Source organism: Haliaeetus leucocephalus, unplaced genomic scaffold (assembly GCF_000737465.1).
Source record: "Haliaeetus leucocephalus isolate CR32 unplaced genomic scaffold, Haliaeetus_leucocephalus-4.0 Scaffold162, whole genome shotgun sequence".
Taxonomy (NCBI): domain Eukaryota; kingdom Metazoa; phylum Chordata; class Aves; order Accipitriformes; family Accipitridae; genus Haliaeetus; species Haliaeetus leucocephalus.
The window spans coordinates 14,883,979-14,890,425 of NW_010972598.1; positions in this window are offsets into that span (position 1 = coordinate 14,883,979).

The window sequence follows — 6,447 nt, forward strand, 5'->3', positions numbered from 1 at the left end:
TGTTTCTCGTTGTCCCGCGGAGCCCCTGTCTGTGTGGAAGTGTCCCCGGAGCTGTCTGCCTGACCCTTCAGTTTGCTCTGTAGGCCTCCCAGAGCACTCCAGGTGCCTTCTGGCAGTCCTTCAACCGCTCTGTGCTCTGTTTGGTGTTCTCCAGAGCCCCCCTGTGTTTGTTTCTGCCCGCCCCATGGCCCTCCAGGTGTTTTTTGTTGTGTCCTATAAGCCCTCCCCAGCATTTTTTGGGTTTCTGGGTACATCAGAGGGTTGGCAGGGGGTCTTCAGGCTGGGCAGCATCCAGCAGCTCAGATGTCAGCCCCATATGGTGAAGGCTAGCAGATGGCTCAGGGCATCTCCCCTGGTTTCAGATCTGGAGTCCTCCATCCTGCCCAATACAGCATTCTTCCTCCCAGACTGGCCCAGGAAGGATGTTCCGTGCTGGAGGCGGAGACTGGTAAGTGAGGAGCCAGTAGTGCTTCCTAAAACCAATCCCTTCTGCTCTTGGTCTGACCCAAGGTAGCCTGCGTTTGTGTGCAGGACGCCATGAAGACAGGAAGGCTTCCTCATATCTCCACCTCAGCTTTTCACCTGTGTCCCCAGTTCTCAGAAGATGAAGCTAGGTTATTTGTAGTGCTTTGGTTTCCCTGCACTTACTAGCAGGAAACGTTTGCTGGGGAAAGCTGTTGCTCCTCAAATTTCCTTTTCCCAGCAAAGCCATGGCCCGGTGTGCCTGATTCCAGCAGTCCTGCCTGCGGGACAGTGCCTGGGCTGTGGGCAGAGGAAACGGGCTCCTTGGTTTAATATGGAGAGCAGTCTGGTCTGAGGGCTGAGCTATGTGCCTGAGGCAAGGCTGCATGATGGGTGAAATAAAGCTGCATCTTTTATTTTTGTAGCATGTCCTGCGCTGTAGAAGTGTTAGCAGAAAGTTAGATGGCCTGGACCTGCGCCTGCCTCCACCATCATCCTGACCCTATGGCTGATGGGAAGAGCAGCTTCTTCTCCAGTGCCACCACCTGGACGAGAAGCTTTTCCAGCCCTACCAGGCCAGCATTCCTAGCCGTCATCCCCCTCAGGAGGGTGAAGCAGCAGCTGCCCCAATCCTTCTTGGGGGATTTAGGTACTGGGGACTGCGATGTTGCTGCAGTTTGACGTCTGAGTTCTTCCAGACTGCAAAGTGTTCTTCCAGCCTGAACCACTGGATGGAGCAGGAGGAAAAGATGTGGTTTGATTTCAGCTACATTTCTCAAGATGCTGTGTTCCCTGCCGGGCCAAGCCTGGCAGCAGTCCCCCTGCTCCCCTCACAGAGTGGTCAACGGATCGCTGTGCCATCAGCTAGTTCCCGCACTGACTCCAGGCACCCCAAAAATGGCAAAAGAATGCACTTCTGGAGACTGGCGTCTACTTGTAAGCACAGCTCAAGGACCTTGGAGGCCCAGGGCACTTCTAAAAGCCACGAGGGACTAAGTGACTTGGGGGGGTATGTGTGGGGGGGGTGGTGTGCAAAAACCCTGTAGGGCTTTTTTGTCCCCAAATAACTCAGGGTCTGAGCACAGAGGTCTGGCCCCTTCCCTCAGCTGCTCCAGTTGGGCCAGACTAAAATGGAGAAGCTGTAAAACCTAGGTTATGCTTTGTGATGTGTCTTCCTGTGAGCAAAAGCCTCATAACAAAGCCTTTAATGGATGTCGTAAACAAATCAATATCTCCAGCTATACATCTGAAATGAAGGAGGCTGAAGGAGCTATGAAGGTTTATAATGTCCAAATAAATTACTCCTGCTGTGGCAGTAGCAATGTGTGGAGCATTTGATTATTCCCAGCCATTAGTGATGCTGGCAAGGACAGAAATATTCATGCTCTGTATTTAACTGGAAATTAAGAGAATGTATCATTTGGTGACATGAGCTTTTACAAATGGCTGCTCCCCCTTCGGTCAGCTCCCCAACTAATAAATCACTGGCAAGACTTTGGGAAACTTGATTTACAACTCAGACCTGCCAGTGGGTGTTTGCTGGAGGATGTGTTCCTGAAAATCCCCCGGCAGATGGAGGCATGCTGGGATTCTCCTGCTCTTGGAGGGAATGCTGGAGGCTCATTTAAGGTTTGCTTTGGGAGCTGGGAAGAATGACTTACGATGGAAAGCCGGCTGTCCGCCCACCAGGCAGCAACTGCTGCCTGCTGTGCTCCTGGTACTTTTCCACCTGCCTGCCTGTACCGTGCCAGGGCTGTGGGGAGTTTTGGGGTGACACTGAACACAGAGGAGGTCTCAGCTGCAAGCAATCGCTGGAGGGGAGTGGGAAGTTTGGGAGAAGAGTAGGAAGGGGGGGAGTGGTCCTGCGTGACTGCCGCAGCTGCCGTGACCGACTTGAAACCTTGTCAGTCACATCCATGGGACTGCAGAGCTGCTTGGGAGGTCCCGGGGGTGGGATGCGCTGACCGCTCCAGACCCACAACATGCGTAGCGTAGCGACAGGGATCTTCCCCAGCTGCAAGGCTAAAAATAGAGGTGGGGACTGTCAAACTCTCAGCCTTCTGGGATTACTGGGACCTCTGCACCCCGTCCCCCTGTGAGCATCAGACCTCAGCTTGAGTTGGTGGGCACTCGCCCGCTGCGATGGGGCTGCTGGAGGTTTGGTTTTTCTGTGGGTCCGGGGCATTTCTGCATGTACCCACATCCCCAAGCATCCGGGGACCCTACTGCAGTGGCTGAAACTGTTGATGCCACACAAGTGGGGTCTCTTGTTGAAATGGTGCACCCCTCTATAAATGACCTGTAAACTAAAGATTATCTGGTAATTTCCATGTGCTGGAGCAGACGATACAGGAGCATTTATTAACCCACTGGTACTATTCTTATGCAAACAACTGTAGCTCATCTCAATAATAAAAGGCAATTTAATACCTGCTCAGCTGCTGACAGTGGCTAGGAGGGGGCTTGGTTTTGGTGTTCAGTGCAGATCCTTTTTGCAGACAGACACCCTAGGGTCAGCCTCTCCGTCTGATTTTTCTTTCCAGAGCGTGCTGTCTGCTTTCAGCCTTGCTTGTTATTGCTGCAGAGCTACTTTTGGTCATGCTTGTACCTCAGGGCACAAGGAAGAGGTTGAAACCTCAGAAGAGGTAAATGGTTTGATTTCCCTAAGGTCTTATTAGGAAGGCCCATTCCCGAGCAGCCTTCCCACACCCTGGCTCAGCGCTATGTCTGCAAAGGCTATAACACAGATTGCACTAACACAGCTTGGATTTTTTTTTTTTTTTCCCCCTTAGCGTGGCTCTGAGTGGGGAGGCCCTGGAGGAGGCCGGTGTGCAAAGGGCCATCCCACAGGGTTTCAGAGCTCAGGATGGCCCCACTGACTTCTCCCTTTGCAGGTGCCTGGCTCGTTTGCAATCAGCAGTGATGATCTGACAAGTTGTGCCGTCATTTCTTGTGTTTTATTGCCAGGTAAAGCACTTGGACTATAAAATCCAGGATTTCACAGACCCAGTAATGGCTGCAAACTCAAATATAAAATTAACTCCTCAAGTGCAGCGATGTATAAATCATTGGTAGCACGGTCACAGTGCGGGCTCACACTTCCAGCTGAGGAAAAGTCCTCAAGGTCCCTGTGGAGCAATCAAGATAAGATTGTGGGGTTGAAAGCAGATGAAGGATGTGATGAGCTGTAAATCTTCTCAAGCTGTTGGGGTCAGCAGCAGCAAGACGAGGCTGTGCTTCTCCCCAGCTTTGGTCTGGCTGTGCCCACGCAATGTCTCACGTTGTTCTTGGCAATTTTCCCTTACAAGTGAAGGGATAAAAAATGGGCAGGCTGGTCCGGATGCAACCGCCAGGCTGCAACCCCCAAGAATTACACTGGGACTTGTTTCTGACTGCAGGAACTTGCTGCAGAGATGCTAGATGGACTGGCTGGTTCGGTGACTTGTTAATTCAGTTGAATTTATTTTGTAATTTAGGACTTTAAGCAGTTTGAAACCATCATTTCAAACTAGGTTGGTGTTTGTGAATGAGGGGCTTCCAGCAGAGCCAAGCTCCTGTGGCTCTGTCTGCATGGGGGAGAGGAGAGTGGGACTGGTGTACACGCAGGACCTGAATCCAAGAGGGCAAACTCAGTGATTCCCCACATCCTAGGGGAAATCAGTGGGACCTTAGTCCTTGCACAGCTGCCAACCGGACTGGTGTTTTCGGAGGTGCTGATGCCTTTGAGGGTGCTGCAGGTGCCCTGTGCGGGGAGGAAAGGAAGACAGATTGCAAAGCAGGACAGCTTGCTTCACCACGCTTCACAGAGCATGGGTGAAGTCCTTGGGGAGGATTTTGCTGACAGAGCTTGAGAAAGCATCTCACACCAGAGCTGCTCTGGAGGACATTGTCTCCATCCCTTGGGCATGCCGAGTGACTCAGAAGTCCCTGGAAATGTGCCCAGTGTGCCTCTGCCACCAGTTTTGTGGCCTTTTTTTGTGTGCTGCTGATCAAATCCCGATGTGGGTAGTGTCTGCCACTGCTGTCTGGGTGTCGAACACCGGCGGGGTGGGGGTGGTGGTGTTTGTGGTGGGACAGGTTGTAATGCTGACGACATTAGTGCTGCAAGACAAAAATCTTAACGTAAACCCATCTAATAGGGACTCTGCTCCCTGGAGGGTTATCGCTGCAGCATAGTTGGGGCATGGGTATCAATCACGTCTTTCGGAGACGCATATCTTGGCAAAGGGTGGCAGGACAGGCTTTGGGGGGTGCTTTGAAGTCACGCATGATTTTTGTCTTCCTCTATGAAGGCTGTGAGATACCAGAAGTGTCACCCAAGGAGGCCTGCTCCTCTTTGGGGTATGGATTACTAAATTCCTCAATTTAAATGCAAATTTGCAGCCGTTTGATTATGCCATGCATCAGAGAAGCTTTTGGATGGTGAACAGCTTGTAATAATCAGCTACGCATTCCTCAATACAGATATTATCTGCTGTTGCGATACCACGGCTGCGTGCCTCTGCAGAAAGCAGAGAGGTTCAGAACGACCCTCCTTTTCCCTCTTTCTTCTTTTGCCTCCGCTGAAAATTGCTCTCATTATCTCCCTGAAACCTTTTTAATCAACCTGGACGGCACAATCTGCTTTGCAATAACAAGAATAATGTTTCTGGAGGTGCTTTGCATGGTAATGCTCTTCTGAGCCTGAAATGCTGCTATTCAGAATGACTGCAGCTTCAGGAAGGGCTTGTATTTCTTCTTGACATCTTGGTCTTCTGTAACCAGAATATTTTTGTTGGGAGGCTTATAATTGCCTGACTTACAGCCCACAGGAAGCTTGTCCTGGTTGGGATCTCGGTCCTGGGATATCTTCCAGGACGAAGCCTTGATCTTGTGTAGTGGGAGCACGGGTCACACTGGGATTTCCTAGACCCTTCTGTGACGCACTTCCCTGCCCATCAAATTGCTCAAATTAATAACATTTGACTTTTAATCAAGCCCATTACAGTTGTGTCCACACTTGAGCATCCTGTTTAAGCAATCATCACTCTCACCCACTCCCTTTCCTTTCCTTAGGAGCTTCTCAGGTATTTGCATCTTGCCAACGTGAAGGAAAGTCCTGTTGATGTGGTTACTTGGCACCAAGAATATGAAAACTGCACTTAATCCTCATTTCACGCTTGCAACCGGATTGGGTTGATTTTTGAATCGCTATTGTGGGTTCTCAAATCTTTCATTAGCTACTGCTTGATTCATTTAGTTCAGTAATAAAAAGTAATTGCTCATCTGAACAACCAGGTGACAGTGAAGCACTGTCTGTAATTCTCCACCAACTATCTATCTGCGTTGGGGAAACCAAAATCTGCTGCAATCTGCGCAGAAATTGAAGTGGGGAGCTCATGAAGTCGAATGAAGAACATGAAGAATCCAGTTTCCTCTGTATGTTTTAAACTCAAGTTGTTTCTCTTTAAGCTCTAACTTTGTCATAATGATCTGACAGACCGTTTGGTGCTATGGAAACCCCAGTTTACACACGGGTGCATAGCTGCAAGCAATTAACTATCTTTAATTTTCATTTTCTGGGGATATTTTTGACTTGTATTAAGCAAACATTTATGCAAAACACTGTGGAAGCCATAAATGTTAATTAAGTTGAACTTGTGTCTTTGCCATAGCAGATAATCAGATTGATGGGTTCACTGAAGTCTGCAAAACTTGCCGTGATGGCTGAGAGCAGCTATTTAAAGACACAACGGCGCAGGTGCTGAAAAGGCTTTGCTCTTTGGGTGTCACCTTTAGTGTTCTCCTGCTTGGTCCTGCTTTCACCTGGTGTGTCTTGCCTTAACCAGACGCAGAACCGGGTTTTGCCCTGTAAGTGACACCGGTGGGTTTAGTGGGCACGGTAGCAACTCTGCAAATGTGTCTTGCTTGCTGTGTGAGGGTACAATGAATGCAATGAGTGGCAAAGGCCTCAGCTAGGGAAGGAGGATGCTGCTAGTTAGAGAA